The 20,157-nt window shown below is 43.6% G+C and overlaps 1 pseudogene; it reads right to left on the reverse strand.

Moving 5' to 3' along the window:
* Positions 1–8,920: 8,920 nt before the first annotated feature.
* Positions 8,921–10,700, reverse strand: LOC125389210 (eukaryotic translation initiation factor 4B pseudogene; annotated as a pseudogene).
* Positions 10,701–20,157: the final 9,457 nt, after the last annotated feature.

Consider the following 20,157-nt stretch of genomic DNA (forward strand, 5'->3'; position numbering starts at 1 on the left):
TCCAGTTTCCTGAGAAACTGCCACATTGACCTCCAAAGTGGCCGCACAAGTTTGCATTCCCACCAACAATAGATGAGCATTCCCCTTACTCCACATTCTCTCCAGCATAGGCTATCATTGGTGTTTTTGATTTTAGCTATTCTGACAGGTGTAAGATGGTATCTCAAAGTTGTTTTGATTTGCATTTCCCTGGTCGCTAAGGAGGTTGAACATGACCTTAAGATCCTAGAGAAGCTAAATAAGAAGGTGAACCTAAAGAAAATCATATAGTTATCCTCCTGGATATTGAAAGTAGACAAGATTGCCAGGCAAAACTTGGGTGCACGGGGGTGTGGGGGAATGGATGTAAGGGGAGATGGGTAGAGAGGAGGGAGAAGGGGAGGATTCGGGAAAGCTTGGGGGAATGGGATGGGTGGGATGGAGGAAGGGTGGATATGGGAGCAGGGAAGTAAATATCTTAATTAAGGGAGCCATTTTAGAGTTTGCAAGAGACGTCATTCTAGAGGGGTTCCCAGGTCCAAGGAGAGGTCCCCAGATTGTTCCTTGGGCAGCAAAGGAGAGGGTGCCTGAACTGACCTTGTCCCATAGCCAACTGATGAATATCTTGCAAATCACCATAGAACCTTCATCTGACGATGGATGGAGATAGAGACAGAGACCCACACTGGAGCACTGGACTTAGCTCCCTAGGTCCAAATGAGGAGCAGAAGGAGGGAGAACATGAGCAAGAAAGTCAGGCCCACGAGTGGTGCATCCACCCATTGAGACGGTGGGACAGATCTAATAGGAGCTCACCAAGGCCAGCTGGACTGGGAGTGATGGAGCATGTGATCAAACTGGACACTCTGAATGTGGCTGGCAATGAAGGCTGACTGAGAAGCCAAGGACAAAGACACTGGGTTTTGATTCTACCGCATGGACTGACTTTGTGGGAGCCTGGTTTGTTTGGATGCTCACCTTTATAGACCTGGATGGAGGGGGGAGGACCTTGGACTTCCCACAGGGCAGGGAACCCTGACTGCTCTTAGGACTAGAGAGGGAGTGGGAGGTGGGGAGGGGGAGGGAAAAGGGAGGCGGGGAGGAGGTGGATATTTTTAATAAATAAATTAATTAATTAAAAAATTAAGTAGGAAATAACTAATGAAAGACATACATATTTTTCCTTATTTCATAGACACACAGATTTGTAATAAAGTTATCAAATAAAAAAGAAATAGAAAAGAAATGGGCAGAGTGCCCAGGAGTTGAGTCTTCTGGCTTCCCAAATTTGAGGTCATTGGGACTCTACACTAGCTTCTCCGTGACCAAGTGTGTATACCACAAACCTGTGCAGGGAGTGACCCTGAACTTCACAAGTTCTTTAAGCAACTGCAGTGGAGCAGAGGCCGCGTTCAGGCCCCATGGCCTGGTTCCCCCTGGAGTCACAAACTTTATGATTACAGCAGCAACTGCGAGCGGCTCCACGAAATCCCAGGTGCTTCACATAATGTTTCTGTCCAAGTAGCCTCGGAGGAGTGCAGCCTCGTTGCTTGGCTTGCACTTCATGGACTGGAATAGTCAAATTTGTGCGGAAAAGACAGTAAAATGGTGCAAGCTTCTTTTGGTTTCTAGTGAGTGAACCTTGAATGTTGTATATTCTGAATCCTCTAAGCACCACCCGGGGCCAGCGGCAGCCTGAGCACACTTTCTGAAGGTTTGACCATCCTGAAATTGACGTTAGGATGGAGGTCATTAGGGCTCAGAAGAGTAGGAGAATGGAGAGCAAGAACGAGGATACCAGACACCAAAATATTGCGGGCGAGGGAAAGTCACTGTAATGCTAAAAAGCACATAGTGCAACTACAGTCTAAAACAGCAATTTCCATATTTCCAAATAATGACAGTAGAAAGTTGAAAGAACCAAAAGGGCTAATTACCCAGACTGGATGAGCACACATTAAATACATGTATTGAATTATAATACTTTGCTCTTAAATAAGTACAAATATCATGTATCAATTAAGAATAAAAGGAAAGGAAATAACACCAGAATCCACTCCTGGCTCTGAAACAGAATCTCCATTTTACACAGGCACATACACATCACACAAATGAACGCATGGGAACACACACTCGTACAGACATGCATTCACAAGCACACATATGCCTACCCATTACCCACAGACTGGAGCCCCTGGAATAGACAAAAGTGAGGAGGATAGTGGTTTAGGGGGTTAGCACACAGGAAGCAAGAGTGTTGTCTTACACCCACCTAGAAAGGGGAGGAGCAGGGGGCCCTGAAACCCTGGCATATACCCACCATCTCCATTTTTGAAACCATACACACACAAAGAACCAAAAGTGGACAGAGCAGGTTGCATTTATATATTTGTGCATAATTGGGCGAAAGGACTATCAATTTGAGAGTTAGTAGAACAAGGAAAGTGTTGGAAGGAAGGGACTTGGGAAAGGCTGGGAGGAGGAAAGGGATGAGGGAAACAATGCAATTAAAAATAAGGGTAAAAAGAAAAAAAAGAGAATTTACCTGATGAATAGGAAAAATATATAACATTTTATAGGCTACTGTACAAAATAAAACTATACACAATTTTGTAAGCATAAAAACTTAGGTGTACTAATGAAAGCTATATAGGTGTAACAATGGTGAGAAGATGAGGCACATACATAAAAATAGGCACAGAGAAAAATGTGTATATATACACATACACACACATACATATACACGTTTATATATATATGTGTGTGTATATGTATATATAAATATATATATATGTGTGTGTGTGTGGTGGAGAATCATGCCTTGTATTAGAAACCTAGATAACTTCCAGAGGCCAATGAGGTCATGCATATAAGATAATCCACTACCACCACTTTGCTGGACCAGCATAATTCCTCACTACTTCTGTATCTTATTCTTATACTCACAGATAAGGGTAGTTCTTACACTCATCAAAGAAGCTTCTTTTCTACAGAAAATTAAGACCATCACTGAAAACCACAACTGGACACAATGGATCAATGGATCTGGTTTCAGAGGTTACATCTACATCATAGCGTCTGTCTGCATCTATGGCTCAGGGAGTATCCTGGAAAGGGTGTTGGAAAAAAACCGTAAGAGTTGGAATACCAGGACATTGTCTGTGACACAGTTCCTCATAGAAATGGCTGCATAAACAAGATCTAAACAATGGCAATACAAAAAGACATGTTAATGAGGAAAGGAGAAAATTTTGTGGGGCCCAACCTGTAGACAAAGAACTATGAGCTACAGGCAAATCCTAACTGTTGTCTTTCCCAGAGATGATCCCCCTTAATGGTTGTGGCAGTTTGAATGTAATTGGGCCCCAAAATCTCATAAGCAGTGGGTTTGTTGGAGTGTGTATGGTCTTGTTGGAGGAAGTGTGTCACTGTGGGAGTGGGCTTTGAGATTTCCTATACTCAGGGTACCACTCACTGTCTCAGAAGACTTCCTGTTGCCTGCAAGATGTAGGACTCTCAGTTTAGCACCATGTCTCCCTACACACTGCTATGCTCCCTTTCATGATGATAATAGACCACACTTCTGAAACTGTAAACAAGTCCTCCCTGCAATTAAATGTTTTGTAAGAGTTTCTGTGGTCATAGTTGTTGTTGTTTAAAAAATATAATGATGCATGTTCCCCGAGTGGCCTGCAAGCCAGGCAGAGGCTGCCGCCAGAGGGGTGCAGGTTCCCCGTGGCGAGCGGCAGAGCTGGTTCCCCCATGCGGCCCCGAGAGCAGGCGGGCGGGTGCAGCAGATAAAAGACTTACAGTACATAATAAATAGACGTAAGGCTAAACATAAAGGTAAACATATATTACTTAAAGAAGAGGGAGACAGAGAGACATGGAAACAGACATAGAGACACAGAGACACGTGTACACATGCTGAGAGAGGGGGACAGCAGAGAGAGAAGGTTAAGATGGCGACCAAGAGGTCAGAAGTGACTGGAAGTGGGCGTGGCTTGCCCTTAAAGGGACCAGACCAAAAGGAATAACAATAGTGTCTACTCACAGCAATAGAAACCCTAACTAAGACAGTGGTTATGCCATATAAAGTGGTCAGTCCTGAAACAATATACACACAAACAGCAAAAATGGGTGCAGAAGGTTGTATTTTTATATTTATGCATTTCCTATATACATATATATATATATATGTAACAATATTAATCAAAGAACAAGTGGCTATCTATCAATCTGGGAGTGGGGTGGGTATGGGAATGGTGGGAGGGAAGAGTGCCTGGGAAGAGCTGAAGGGAGAAAAGGGAAAGAGAAAAGCGATTTTTTTCTATTTTAATTAAATTTTTAAGATAGATTGAACTTCTGGGATCAAACTCACATCCCTATATATTTGAGATGAATAAACTTGTACCTCTGAGCTGTATTTTCAGCCCAAGAAATTAAGTTAATTAAGTTATAATACCAGTGATGACGGTATCTGACATCATTCTAGTGGGGGAAGAAAATCCCTTCCTGATGCTCAAGTCCTAATTTTTTTCTGTCCCCAAACATCAATTTTCAGTGACTGGGTAGAAGAATTTAAATATCTGCAACAATTTGGAAATGACCACCATCAAAGACAAGCTTTGTTCCAAGCCCACGACCTATTAGGTATGGGTTCTGAACCAGGAAACCAAGATAATTAGACTGAGGTTATAATACAGCTAGCATTTTCTTTGGGGGTACTTACAATTTCCGTGTAGTGAGTTCATAAATGATTTTAGCTGCTTTGTACGAGACAACTCTTCATATTATTACAAAATCAAGACTCAGGGGAAAGGAATGAAAATCATTTATTAAAAGAAAGAAATATACCAAGGGGTGCTCAACACAAGCCTTATTCTATCTAGACAAGAATATGGACTGGGGAGAGATGGAGAGGTGGAGTGGAGCTAAGCTGGGAAGGGAAGCATAAATCTAGCTAATTCCCTTAAACTTAGATGACCCCAAGAGCATTCCAGCCATCTTGGAATTAGGTTTTGATATGCTGGTAAGAAGTGTTAGTATTGAGCTCTTATTACAGATTGAGGTGCTATTCCAGTCAGGCCACTTCGAGGTGACCACCCAGGCTAGTAACTGTCACATTGCAAATAAGCTCCTTGTTGATTATCATAAGTCTGAAATGAAAAAGAGGAACTCAGCTCCCTCTAGCCTGAGCAACTATTTTGGTGTTCTCCAGAACAAGAGAAGTAATTTTGTCAATGTTGTTATTACATAACTAACACTCATCCCATATATAACTACATTAGCAGGAAACTTGGTGACCAGAGACATGGTTTTACCGTTATAACATTAAATCTTAGCTGACCACTTGGTTAGTTTTTGGTCAAGTTGAGTCACCCGATTGTTTCAGAGGAAAACAATCAGCCACGTTTCTCGACATGAAACTTACAGAATCCACAGTTTATTGAACTTAAGTTCCTGCTTTTCTTCTTGGTTTCTTATTTTATAGACGCTAAATCTAAGTCTGACTTTGTTTTCTGTATTCTCACTTAACCTGATGATCAGTAGAGAGGACAGAGGCATTTTTGTGCCTGTCTTGTGCCCACAATCTCATGGGTGTTCCCTCTACAACCAAGCAGTATTGAATCTAACCTGTAAGGAGAAGATCTGCTCTTTCCTTCTCCACCACGTGGAAATATGCTACTCAAGCACTTCTGTTTTGTGATGCTGGAGATGGAAACCAATACGTTGAAAATGTTAAGCAAGCACTCCACTGAACTACATCCTCAGGTCACATCCATAGGAATATGAAAGGGGTCTGATTTGTTAATTCATGGATAGTTCCTCTATACATAGTTGCCCTTCTACTACCATGAACTCTGTCTTATCCAGCCTACTCATTTCCAGCTCACTCAATGACTTTGGCAAGTACCTCCTGTCTCTGGGGAGACACAAGAAAGAAATAAGAATGGAGGAATGGATGATTCCCTCTCTGTGTGTCTCTGTCTGTCTACCCCTCTATCTCTGCCTCGCAGGCTTTCTCTTTCAAAGTCACCCAGGCTGATCTCAAACTCATTGCAATCCTCCCTCCTCAGCCTCCTGCATGCTGTGATTACAAAGATGAGCCATTGTGCCTGACTTCCTTTCCCTCCCTTGACCTCGTGGAACATTTGGTGGAGGTGTAGAATGTTCTTGTTCCCTGAAAGGTTCTCCAAGTCTTGTTTCAAAAGAAAAAGAAAGCAAGGGATATTGTTCTTCCCTTTCCCTTTATAGTGTTTTTTCCAACTTTAACAACTAGATTTATTTGTAGAGAAACACAAAAACCCTTAACCAAAAGAATGAGATTTTATTTTTCAAGACATCTCTCAAGTCATTTTTCATAGAATATATTTTTGTAAAATTTCGTAGAAGAAATTTTGCATGTATTCAAGAGTGGTACAAAAATCAACCCCTGGTTTTGTTTTTGACTTTTTTAAATTGATTTTTATTGAGCTCTACATTTTTCTCTGCTCCCTTCCCCTTCAACCCTCTCCCTAGGTCCCCATGCTCCCAATATACTCAGAAGATCTTGTCTTTTTCTACTTCCCATGTAGATTAGATTCATGTATCTCTCTCTCTCTTAGAGTCCTCATTGTTGTCTAGGTTCTCTGGGATTGTGATTTGTAGGCTGGTTTTCTGCGTCTGGGTTGCCTCTCTCAAAATGATGTTTTCTAGCTCCATTCATTTGCCTGCAAAATTCAATATGATTTTTTTCTGCTGTGTAGTACTCCATTGTGTAAATGTACCACATTTTCTTTGTCCATTCTTCAGTAGAGGGGCATTTAGTTTGTTTCTAGGTTCTGGCTATGACAAACAAAGCTGCTATGAACATAGTTGAGCACATGTTCTTGTGGTATGATTGAGCATCCTTTGGATATATACCCCAAAGGGGTATTGCTAGGTCTTGAGGAAGTCAAACCCTGTTTTTATTTTAACAGAGAGACAAAATAGGGGAGTGGGACACAACAGCTTCCTTTTGGATGCAACTATCTAGAAGGGAAATAGACACAAAGAGAGCAAGCTACCTTTTCATTGTCTACAACCAATGGTTCTTTTTTCAAAATTAATTCAACTGAGGATATCTCTCTAAAAGCCTTCCCGGTAAGTGACTTGCTATGCCCACTGCTGCTGCACACTAACCAAAGCTCCTACACAGCAGGCCCAGGGCTTGCACATTAAGACCAAGATATCACTTGTCTGCAGGGACCCTGACTTCCCACAACAGGGAAGCTTGCCATCTTTGGAGCTGATCCTAGGAAAGGTGAACATCAAAGCAGGCAGGCCAAGCTGCTGTGTTGCAAGAGAAACAGGGACCTTGTTCAATGTTCTTTTGCATTATCCTTTATTCCTGAGGGAAGCTAAGAAGCCAATCCTCCTAAGCAGAAAACCACATGCTTTAGGTCACTTTATAAAAGCAAGCAGTGGCATGGGATTCGAGTGAAGGAAACTTGTAGAAGATGCCTTAAAAGCCTGCAATCCAGGCTGAAGACCTCCAACTCAACTCTCCCCTTTTATGCGCCCCTCCCTATTCACCACCCAAGTCTGTAGGTTGAAGTACTCTGACCTCTGGGGCGGAGGGGTGTGAAAGCAGCAGAAGCAGGCAGACAGGGATGGGAATCAAAGAAACCACAGAGCTGATTTGCTTGAGAAAAGCAGTGATTCCTCAGACCCCAGCTTCTGGTTGCCAAGATAAGATACCCGTGAGAGCAGGTGTGTGACTTCCAGACACTGCTTTCGGAAGGCCAACAGTGTCATGAAGAACACGAGATGAGCAGAGTAACAAGGATTTAAAAACAATGTGGATATATCCCAGCCTTTAGAAAGGACCGTGTTTAGAAGGGGCAAAACCTGGACACACAAGACTGAAAGTTTCCACATCTTCTAAGTGCTTCCTCATTCAAAAGGATAGTTAATATGGATCAACTCCCTAAAGCTTTTCAAACCACCATTGAGACTGAGTTTCACATTCATTTAGTCTCCAAGCACACTTAATTGTTGGTGGCCTGTAGACTCACTCCCAACTAACCCCTGGGGGTTAAAAAGAAAACAATTCCCTCTAGGATGGCCCCAGTGTGGTGATCTGTCTCTTTAAGAGACAAGCCACGCCCACTCTCTCCCCCATCCGCAGAAGCAGGCAGGTCTTCCTTCCTGCTTATAGCCTAGTCTCTCCCTGCCAGGGACCAACCACCACTAGGGGACCGGCAGCCACCTCTGCCTGGGACTGGCCGCTCTCAGGGCCACTGCCTGCAGCCACATGACCCGCTACCACCGCTTGGGAACCTCCAGCGTTTCTGCTGCCTGCTGCCGCTAGGGATCCTGCAGCATTTTTAATTTTTCCATTACACCCAGTTAAGTCAGAATGGAGACTGAAACAACTGGAGAGACTAGATCTACCTTTCTGAGGATGGGCAGTTTGGGAATTAATTAATGTTTGGGAATTCCTGTTTGCCATGATAGAATAAGAATTAAAAGGTATGCTCAGCCTAGTTATAGTAGGGAGGGCCTTAGACCTTCCCCCAAAGCAATGTGCCTTACCCTCTCTGAGGATTGGATGGAGGAAGGGAGAGAGTGGGAACTTGGGTTGGTATGTATAATGAAAAAGGATAGGTTGTTTTCTTTTTTAGAAAAAAATTTAAAAATACTTTCAGAGAAATTTAAAAACTTAAAACGTAGAGCTCTCTCTCTTCCTTGTACCATTCTCTACTGCCTAGCTGATTCGGCTGAGTGAGTCTCACTGTCACTACCTTTTGCTGAATGGAGCCCCAAGCAGTAGTCACACAGGTCCCTGCTTGCTATCATCAGAACACATTACAATATCCCCTTCACATGCAGCAACCCCACGTCTCGGGCTACAACGCTGATTCTCCTGTTACTTCAGTACTTTAAAAGGCTGCAGCAGCATCCAAAGAATTTCATTTCAATAAAGTTTTTGAAAGTTAAGAAAGGTCTTCAGGTAATGGCAAGTTCTATTTTGTCTTCTCTGGGTAGAGATTTGGTCTGCTCTTGAATGTTCCGGGGTGGAGAAGCTAAGAGAAAGCACAGGATGTAGAGGTCTCCTCAGTGCAGCCACCCCTTCGTTCTCACCTTCTCCATCCACCGAGAGAGCAGCATTCTTTCTTGCAGAGCTGACCTTGGAGGCTGGATTCTTGTCAGATTTCTGTGGCTCAGGTGCAGATATGGAGTCTCAGTGAGTTTTGTGCCATCTTTCCTGGCCAACTCCCTCCAGTGGTCTTCGTTCCCTCCATTTCCAGGACCACAACGGGAGTTCCCTCTTTGGCCTCTTGGGACACTCACCCCATACATTTTATTTTCTTTTTTCCTTAATGGTCGTTCCTCAGAGGGCTGAGCTGGGCCTACTTTCTCTCCCACCTCTTGTAAGAAACTGTTCCTCTGTGCCTGAGCTTTGAAATCAAGGAGGAGGGTTCCAGCTTTGCTTCACGAACCACGCATTGTCATTTGGGAGAGGGGCTGGCATAACCTTTAGAGGACCTTCAGCTCTAGAGATTGGAGTAACAGTCTTCTTTATTGAGTGTTTCATTTTCCGGAGACTGTTCACTCCTTCCTTCATGTATTTCTGCCCAGTGTGGTTGCGGGCCCAGTCTGGGATGACTCACTTCCTGTCCTCAACCATTCTCTTTCCCGAATTTCTTCAATTCACCAACTTGTGCTTCTCTCCTGGGGCCGGTAGTCTAGTTTTGGCTCACATCCGGCTGATGCTCCAACTCCTGGTCCTTCTGTAGTTTGTTCTTCTCCTGCCTTCTCTAGCAGCTGTGTCAACAAAGAGGCTTTGCCCCGCTGAAGACAGAAGCCACTCAACTGGACTGGGAGGTGAAAAGTTTCTGCACCCCAGTAAGCCTCTCCAAATCAGACCAAATCAAACCGAATTAGAAATAGCCTGTTTAATAGACACTGTGCTCCTGGGTGGCTTTCCAGCCACCCAGAGGGGAAATGGGAAAGGAAGACCAGAAAAAAAGTGATTGCTCTCTGCAGGGAGACAGTTTAAATACTCTGTGTGAGTGGTATTGGGCATCCCTGGGGATGGGTCATTGTTCGGCAGGCTTTCTCAGTGCCAGAGTATGGACTGAGGCAACTCCAAGGGAGGAGGTGTTGGGATGGATCTTCCACCAGAACATTCCAGACTCTTTGGATATATGGATGCCAGGGGCTGGGGTGAGGCTTCCATCAAAACAAGAGGTGCTAGCAAAGGAATCGTCTTCCTTTGGTATACTCCAAGGTTTTAGATTCAGTTGGGTCTATGGGGGGGGGGGGTTGGGGTCTATCATCATACCTATAATCATCCCAAGAGTAATCATCTCTGGAGCTCCAAGAACAACTGTCCCATGTGTCATATGGGTCTTCATAGCTGCCACCACCCCCTCAGTAGTCATCATCCCCATGGTATTCACTAGCAAATGCTCTTCTGCCACTGCCTATCCTGGAGTCAAAGCCTTGGTCATAGTCTCTGCTGCCTTCTTCATCATAGCTAGCTGACCCCCATAGCAATCCACATCTTGGTTTATGCAGTCCGTTATGTGTCCTGATACCTGTCACAATACTGACCTGAAGATCTTGATACTTCTCCCCAAAGCTATCATCACCTTTTTAGGTGGGTAGCCATCAACTTTGTCTGTGGCAGGACGGGCCTTAGAGTCTGTCTGTTTCATCAGAATCCCAGTTTCTATCCCCACCAAAACCATGATCATCCCTGTCTTTGTTCTGTGTTTGGCTAGCAATGTCCACTCAAATTATCCTGTTACCTAGAGACTCTTCATTGTGTCTCAGAGTACTTCTGCATAGCCAACTTTCAACCTGTCTGGATTGCTGGGTTCACGTGGTATGCATACAACGCTAATATTTCATCCTCTCAAGAATTTTTTAATGGGGTCATCTGTCACATCATAGGGCTGGTTTCTTAGAAAAGTAAGGTGGAGATTTTGGAAGATGACTCTGGTCGATATTGGGTTCTCAAGCAGCCTGTGGAGCAGTGGGAAGGATAGGATGGTGGCTGGAGGTGCCCTGTTCGCATTGCCATCATTACTATGCCAAGTTATTGACACATTTCTTTCCAGATTGTCTGTTTTGTCAGCCCAGATGACTGGTTGGGAGACATAGGTGTTTCCTCCACCAGTGCCCACATTCCCCAGCCAAAGAGTCTGTTAGGGAGATGGTCTTCCCCTTTTGATTCTTTGTTTTTTTCTGCTGAGGCAAACATGTTGGTAGAGGGAGAAAGAACACAAGGTAAAAATTGGTTTTTAAAGTTAGGATTGAAAGTAATGGATTTTATTATGGCATTTCAATGCATATGCATTAATTTACTTTCCACACATGTTTTACTATGTTGCCCTCTCCTATTGTCTGTCACCCTTCCCGACTACTTCTTCTGGGTACATTCATCCCTCTTTGTGCCCCCCCCCAACATTTATTCCATCACTATCACTTTCCTTCTCTTCGGCTTCCCTTAAGACCTTTTCTCGTGATCCTTTTTCTAGTTTCATCACACACACACACACACCAAGATTCTGTATGTAAGAGAAAGCACTAAGTATTTGACTTTCTGAGTCTAGCTCATTTCATTTCGCATAATGATTTCCAGTTCTGCCCATTTTCTGCAAGTGTCACAGTTTCATTTTCTTTTCTGTGGAATAAAATTTTATTGTGCATGTGTGTCCTTTATCCATGTCCTTTATCTATCCATCTATCATGCTGGGACCTAATGGAGTCCTGGCCTTCCTACTCACGTCCCCTGTTGGTGACCTTTGCCCTTGTTCTGGGTTTCTGAGAAACTTGCAAGTTCCGTGCTCTCAGAGTTTTGTTTTGTTTTTTTTTGGTTGGTTTTAAAACCAACCCTGCTTCCTGAGTATGCATTGCCTTGGCCCTAACCCAAGGATCCAGTGATGTGGTCTCCATCCTGTTGGCCCACCTGTCTGGGTTAGGTATAAAACCCCCTTGGTGATGTACAATAAAGGCTTCTGATTCTGCAACATCAAAAGTGCATGCTCCATTAATCCTGACGTCCTTCACTCAGACGTGGCTCTAGCTGTGCTGGCGCAGCACTGTCAATCAATATCTAGGCTAGTTTTATTTCCTAGGCATTGTAAATAGTATAGCAATAAACATGGCTGTGTATGTATCTCTATGGTATATTGACTTAGAGTCCTTTGCGTATATATGGTATAGCTGGACCACATTGTAGTTCTATTTTCTTTTAGTTGTGAGAAGCTTCCATACTATTTTCCATAGTGGTTACAATGGTTAATCTTCATTGCCAAATACACTGGATTTGGAATCAGTGAAGAACACAAGTCAAAGTATCTATGAGGTTTGAGGGTATATCTGAAGAGGTTTAACTGAGCATGGAAGACTTACCCAGAATGTAAAAGACACTAACTCCATGACCTAGAGTCCTGAACTGAATGAAAAATGAGAAACTAGGGGTACAGACGAAACTCAATTGCTAGAGTGCTTGCCTCGTGTACACAGTCACCTAAAACCAAGCACGGTTGCCCAGTGCTTTACTCCCAGCACTTAGGAGGTAGACGTTGGAGGATCAGGAATTCAGGGTCATCCCTGAATACATATTGAATTTAAGGGAAGCCTATCCTACATGAGACTCCATCTCAAGGGGAAAAGGGAAAAGAAAAGAGAAGGAAAAAGAGAGAGGAGAGAATGAGTTGAGCAGCAGCATTCGCCTGCATTTGCTTCTTGATTGTAGATACAGCGGAACCTGCTTCCTCGCTCTCCAGCTATCCTTCTGCCTTCCCTGCTAGCAAAGACTCTACCCCCAAGCTGCAAGTCAACTCAATGCATTTATTAAGTTGCTCTTGTCAGGCATTTTGTCACAATATAAGTTAAATAAGTTAAATAAGGCAGAAAATTGGTTCTGAGGAGTGGGGCTGTTGTATGACAAACATACAAAGCATGTAGGCTTGGGAATTGGTTACAAGGGAATGTGGAAGAGTCAAAACTCGGGACTAGAAAAGACCTAAAATGCTGTAAACAGATCTTAATGGGCCACTGTGGTGGGAGTATGGAAGACTAAACTACTGATTGGAATGTAGATGGTACAGGTCTACCTTGTAAGGTTTCAGAGAGAACTGGGACCTTCCTTTCCACCTGTAGCATACCTGTCAAAGAAGCTGTACCTCCCCACTCAGGGCTGGGCACTCTGCATACATGCTTTAGTGGCTGCTGAGCTTCTTATTCGTGAGTCAAAGAAACTAACTTTTGAGTTGCCCACCACTGTCTTCTCCCACCACAATCTGTTCCATCTCTTAACTTACAAAGGTTTACAAACCTTACCCCCTTCCCGAGTTCTTTCCTTCCAGGTGGCACTGGTAGAAGATGCCACACTCACTTTCCAATGCTGCCCACCCCTTAATATCTCAAATCTCCTACCTCAACCTAATGTTAATTACTCCCCATCTCACTCCTGCATAGAGATCTTGAAGGATCTACTGCCCCACCCCTCACATATACAGGAGGGCAAACTATCCCAGGCCACTTATACCTGGTACACAGATGGCAGCTCCTTTTTATGTGATGGGAACTATAGAACAAGCTATGCTCTATTATCAGATACTGGCATAGTAGAGGCACATGTACTCCCTGCCCACACCACTAATGAGCAGGCTGAGTTGATAAATCTTACCTGTGCCTTCCATCTAGCAAAGGGACAATCTCTAAATTTTTACACAGATTCCAAATATGCCTTTCATATCCTCCTGTCCCACACAGTTATCTGGAAGGAGTATGGGCTTCTTACAATGAAAGGAGGATCCATAACTAACTCAGGTTACAGTATGGACCTGTTAAAATCTTCCCATCTCCCTAAAGCTATAGAAATTATTCACTGTCGGTCTCATCAGACTGACAGTTCCATCATTTTCAAGGGAAATAACCGGGCTGACCAAGCAGCTAAAACAGCAGCATTCCAAAGCCCAAACCTACCTCCATCACCTCAGGGGGTTCATACAGTACAGCCCGCATTCTCACAGACACCCCTGACACCCAGCAAATTCTGTCCTACCTACATCTGCTCTTTCATCCTAATAGCAAAGCTCTGTTTCATTTTGTCAAGGCTCACCTCCAACCCACCCCTGAGGACTTAGAGTTCTTAAAAGCTATCACTGCCTCTTGTCAAATCTGTAAAAAGTCAGATCCCAAGACCAAATATCGTATCTTCCCTATTCCCATCCACCAGGCCAGGAGCTCCCTTCCAGGAACTGACTGGCAGCTGGATTTTACTCATATGTCCACGGTCAGAAGAGTTAAATATCTCCTGATCTTGGTGGATACAATGTCTGGGTGGATTGAAGCATTTCCCACCACTAAAAAGAGGGCCCAGACAGTTTCTGATGTTCTTCTCCAAAAAACCATTCCTCGGTTTGGAATCCCACCCAACCTCTTTTCAGTTAGATAATAGCCCAGAGTTCACTTCCCAGAGTTCCCAAAATTTGTCCATGGCATCCCCTGGCATTTTCATATCCCATACCACCCTCAGTCTTCAGGGAAGGTAGAACAAACTATTTCTTAAAAAATATTGTTGTTAAAATGTCACAGGAGCTTCACCTTGACTGGGTAAAACTTTTGCATCTGGCCCTTCTAAGGCTTAGGGCTCTCCCCAAAGGCCCCCTTTTCATCTCGCCCTTTGAACTCATGTATGGGTGGCCAGTTTTATTTCCTGGCCTCTCACCTAAATCCTCTCCCCTTCCTAATCACCTGCTTACTCCACTGTTAGCCCATCTATGCTCTCTATTATGGGATTTTACCAACTACTCATTACTTCAACCATGTGTTAATTCATGCCCAACGTTAATTAAAATAGGGGATCATGTACTATTCTCTCATCCAGATCAATGCCCCTCACCCCTTTCCCCTAAAGGGCAGGGCCCCTTTAAAGTAATTCTTGTAACTCCCACAGCTGCCAAGCTCAAGGGACTTCCTCATTGGATTCACCTGTCCCACCTTAAACCTTTTACTCTTCCAGCTCAAGATACTTCCTCATATACAGTAACTCAAACTGCAGCCTGTTCCCTTAAGTTCCAGAGGACACCAAGATCAGCCACTCTCTCTCCAGTTCCAGAAAAATAATAGTCTCATCCTTACTCAACTATCCTGTGCAAAAAACTCCATATACTCTCTCTCTTCCTCTTTCTCCTATATGCTTTACCAACTTCTCTATATCTCCAATGTCATGCTTAAATTTTCAGTTAACCACTCAGCTGTTATTATAGGGATGGTCATTAAACTTAGAACCGGAGGTACAAGGACTGTCAAAAGCCCAGGTAGTAAGAAACAATAAGTTTATAGCCCCAAACTTCAAAAAACTCACAAAACAGACTTTAACATAACAGGTTTATCACTGACTGCAGCAGTGTTTCCTGGATGTTAAGGTAATACCATGATGCAAAAGGATTTATGGTGTGGGAGAACTATCTATATTCTATCAATCATGTTTTAAATAAACGCTGATTGGCCAGGCAGGAGGTGTAGGCAGGAAAACCAGACAGAAAGTGGAAATGATGCAAGGAGAGCAGGAGAATTCTGGGGAGGAGGAAGTTGATTCCTCCCTCTCCTGCCCAGACCAGGATGTGATCTGCCCAATGAAAAAGGTACTGAGCCACGTGGCTAACATAGATCAGAAAAATGGGTTAATCAAGATGTGAGAGTTAGCCAGTAGGAAGTCTGACCTATCGGGCCAGTCGGCTTTATAACTTACGGAGTCCTGTGTGTGATTTTCTTTTGGAACTAAACAGTTGGGGGAACAGGACAGGACAAAAACCCCAACAAGCAGGCCTGGCCTTTTCATGTTACAGATTTACTTCAGGTAAAACATTAAAGGGTCTAATAATTATCCTTTTCAATAATTTCCTCCTTCTCCCCCCACCATCTTCCATCCTACCATTGTAATCATAAACTTTTAATATATCTAAAATTTATTTATTTTCAAACATTTTTAATAAGCTCCAGGGAATCAATTGGACCTACTTAAATGGACCAGACTTGTCCAGAATAAGTATCATTTAATTCTTCTCTTATCATTCCTGGTCTCGGGAACCCCTGAGAAATTCCCTCCTCCATCCCTCCCAAAGGTCCCCCGCTCTATCTTCCATCTTGGGACTCTTCTCTGTTAATCACCAGGATCTAAAATTTTTTCCAGACATAATTTTCTGCCTTTCCAGCATCTTGTGAGGTCCAAGCTGCCATTCAACCAGTTCCTCAGAACCAGGAAAATACAACAGTAATCAGCCACCCCAGGACGTGGTCAAACATCTCAACTCCTCGATGCCCATGAAGTCAGTGTGAAGCAGTCATGAGAGACCTTACAACCTCCCAGTCCCACCCATTAAGATCCTCAACCCCCCACCAAATTTTTATAATAAACAAAAGGGTAGAATGTAATTATTCAGCCACAGATAAGGCTGCACTTCTCGATTCTAGGCCCTCGGGCACAAACGGCCCTGTGTGACCCACATGTGCATGCGTGGCTACATCCATGTATGGCTCAGCTAAAACCCTTGTGCACATGCATGAATCACCTATCTGTATCATCAGTGTACAATGTAGTCACGCCACCCCCCTGTGAGCATGTGCTAGGCAGCTTTTAAAAGCTGGACGCGCCATCTCCCTCTCTCTCTCTGTACACTGATCCCCAGGCCTGTACACACCCCCTTATAATAAGCTCCTAAGCAAGTTTGTTTGTGTTCCGTGTTTCCTTCTCATTCACGCAGGTAATGTCAATTCCCCTTTCCAATAATTCCCCCTTCTTTTTCTCCCCCCTCCCCACCATCTTCCATTCAAACACTATATCATCCTAATCATAAGCTTTGAAAATGTCTAAAATTTATTTATTGTCAAACATTTTTCAATAAGCTCCAGTGTAGTGTGAGGGCTGGCTAACTATGTAGTGAGGGAGCTGCGGGCAGGCCTGCTTTTTATCCTGCCCGACTCCCGCACAGCTAGCTTAGCCCCGGAAATAACAACACACAAATTGTATTCATTTAAGCACTGCCTGGCTCATTATCTCTAGAGAGTTAGTTACTGACTAACTCTCACATCTTGATTAACCCATTTCTAATAATCTGTGTAGCACCACGAGGTGGTGGCTTACTGGAAAAGATTCAGCATGTCTGACCTGGTGGCTGACTCCATGGCGTCTGCCTCATTGCCCTCTTCCCAGCATTCTGTTCTGTTTACCCCGCCTACCTAATTTTCTGTCCTATCAAAGGGCCAAGGCAGTCTCTTTATTAACCAATGAAAATAGCACATAGCAGAAGGCCAGGGAGCCAAATTGGACCTACCTAAATGGACCAGACTTGCCCAGAATAAGTATCATTTAATTCTTCCCTTATCATTCCTGGTCTCAGGAACCCCTGGGAAATTCCCTCCTCCACCCCCCCAAAAGAACCTCCCTCTATCTTCCATCTTTGGATTCTCTTTCCTTAATCACTGGGATCTAAAATCTTTTGCAGACATAATTCTTTGCCTTTCTATTATCTTGTGAGGTCCAAGTTGCCAGTCAGCCAGTTCCACAGAGCCCAGAAAAACACAAAAGTAATCAGCCATCCCAGGACGTGGTCAAGCATCTCAACTCCCTCATGCCCACAAACTCAGCAAAAGGCAGTCTCCAGAGGCTTGACAATGCCCACAAAATCAGCATGAAGCAGTCATGAAAGACCTTACAATACCCCATTTCCATCCAGTAAAAGACCCAAACTCCAAATTTTTTGCAAACTTTTGCCCCATTCCCACCCATTAAAGATGCCCAAACTCCCAATTTTTTATAATAAACAAAACGGTGGAATGTAATTATTCAGCCGCAAATAAGGCTGCACTTCCAGGTGCTAGAGCCATGCACTTGCAGACAAGCCCCCAGGCAGAAGTGCCTGAGTGTTAAAGGGCCCCGTGTGACCCTTGTGCGTGCATGCGTAGTTACATCCACGTATGACTCAGCTAAGCCCTTGCACACATGCGTGAACCCCATCATCTGCATATGACATAGTCATGCCAACCCCCTGTGCACATGCACTAGGCAGCTTTTAAAAGAGAGAGAGGAGAGAAGGAGAGACAGAAGCTGCCTCTCTGAGAGAGAGAAAGAAAAGGGAAGGAACTCAGGCTGGAAGCTGAAAATGAACCTGCCTCAGCAGATAGAGGAGGGAGTGGGCATGGCTTGTCTTTTAAAAAGACAAAACAATCATTACATTCCCATCTCTTTCTTATAATAAAAAGGCAGGAGGTTAGTCACCACAGGTTAAAAAAATTGGGGCGGCAGATTCTCAAGACTCCTTCCTGTTCATTTGTGGGCGTTGTCTTTGGGGGAAACCTGAGAAGGCTGGGTGCTGGCCAGATCCTGGCATAGCTGGTCTCTTTGCTCCTGTCCAGTGTTTGTGGTATGGAAATGTCTGGTGACTCTTACACCAGTTTAAGGTACTGGAAGAACAGAGGACAAAGTTAAATTAAGGGAAAAAAATTAGGTCCAGGAAATTGAGGGGGATGTATCTGACCTGTTTAAGGTGCATCCTTCAATTCGGCTCCCTGGAACTCACAAGAAATCTTTGGGTTTGTGAAAACAGAAGTTTTTGACATTTACATTGTATAAACAGTAGCATATTTATGTCAGAATGACTGTGACAGATATTTTTGTACAATGAAAAATATTTTTAAGGCTATGGAAGGCAGCATGAGAGAGAAATTTGATCTGAAATTTGTTTGGTGAAGTTGTCCTTTTAAACTGACAAAACCTCTCAGCTGTCAAACTACATCAGAGATGTTTGAGAAGGACAAAATTTTACTTGAGTTACTGATTAAAAAACGACAGAGCACTTACTTGATTGGTACCCAGGGCTACTCTTCAGGGTCCTCCATGGTTGCTGAGGGTCGCATTTGCCTTTTGCTGTTTAGCGCAGGGCTTTCCAGGCTCCAACAGATCCTGTGGGCTAAGAAATCTGTAGGAAGACAAGCCTACCTTGACCCAAGCAGCTAGGCTGTCGATTCCAGAGATTCTGTCCACATCTGGAGATCTTTAGTTTAGATGAAAGGCAGTTTTACCCATGGTCAGCACTTGTCAGTTTAAGCGAATTGCAGATGGACATTGTTCTGTGCCCATTTGTCTTCTGTCTTCTTTGGAGGAAATAGAGTGCTGCTGCTAGGAGCCAACCTGTCTCTTTTTGTTATGAAAAGTTTTTTAATAATTAAATATTTAAATGCCATATTCCCCAGATCTTTGAGCAGTTGATGGCTGTTTATCAGGTGCAACTACAGTTTAGAATATGCATGGAGAGCTGGGTCTGAGCTTGAGTGTACTGGCTCTTAACAGGTAAGATTTACACTCGTAAAAAGACAGAAAGAAGAAAAAAACTGCAATAGTAGAGAATAGCTTAATATATCTTAAGTGAGGGTTGGATTAAAGATAAAGTATTTTTGTAAGAGACTTAAAAGTACATACCAGTTTAAAACATGAGACTTATTGTTTTATAGTGTGAAATGAGAAGCAATAAACAATTATAACATTAAGCATAGGTGCATTTAAGTTACATGTATGAACACACACACACACACACAGAGTGGATGGGAATTGGTCAAAGTGGATGCACTTGGTGGGCCCTACCAAAGACATGCCACTGCGCAAAACACATGTAACAGAGTCAGCAAGAGGGATTTAGTGAAAAAAATATAAGTAAACTGGGGGACAAGGCAGGGTATACTTCAGTAAAGATGGGAGAACTTGGTCACCTGATCTGGCTCTCAGCCAAGATGGCAACAAAGTCACACTGGGGAACCATGCAGAGAATATCTCAGTAAAGATGGTGGCGAAGTCACCTGATCCCATTCAAAATGGCAGCAGTCATATGTTGCATGGAAAAGTCACAATTTTTGAGCTGCAGGGATTTTAAGCTTAATAAGAGAGACCTAGAGGTGTAATCCGTCCTGTGGTGAGCTGCCATGCCACAAGCCGCAAAGAGGAGCAAAAGGCTGGAATTGCAAAAAGCCGCCTCGTGGATCTGACCAATCTTGTTGGCAGCAATAACCATGGCAGGGTCCATTTGACTGTGCGCTGACAGTGTTAGAAAGTTCCCGCAGACAGTAGTTAGAAACCTCCCATAAAAGTGGAGCTGGCAGGACACGGGCAAAGTGAGGGTAAGAGCTGAAGAAGTA

The sequence above is a fragment of the Myodes glareolus genome, chromosome X (genome assembly GCF_982192425.1).
Source record: "Myodes glareolus chromosome X, mMyoGla1.1, whole genome shotgun sequence".
In the NCBI taxonomy this organism is placed as follows: Eukaryota; Metazoa; Chordata; class Mammalia; order Rodentia; family Cricetidae; genus Myodes; species Myodes glareolus.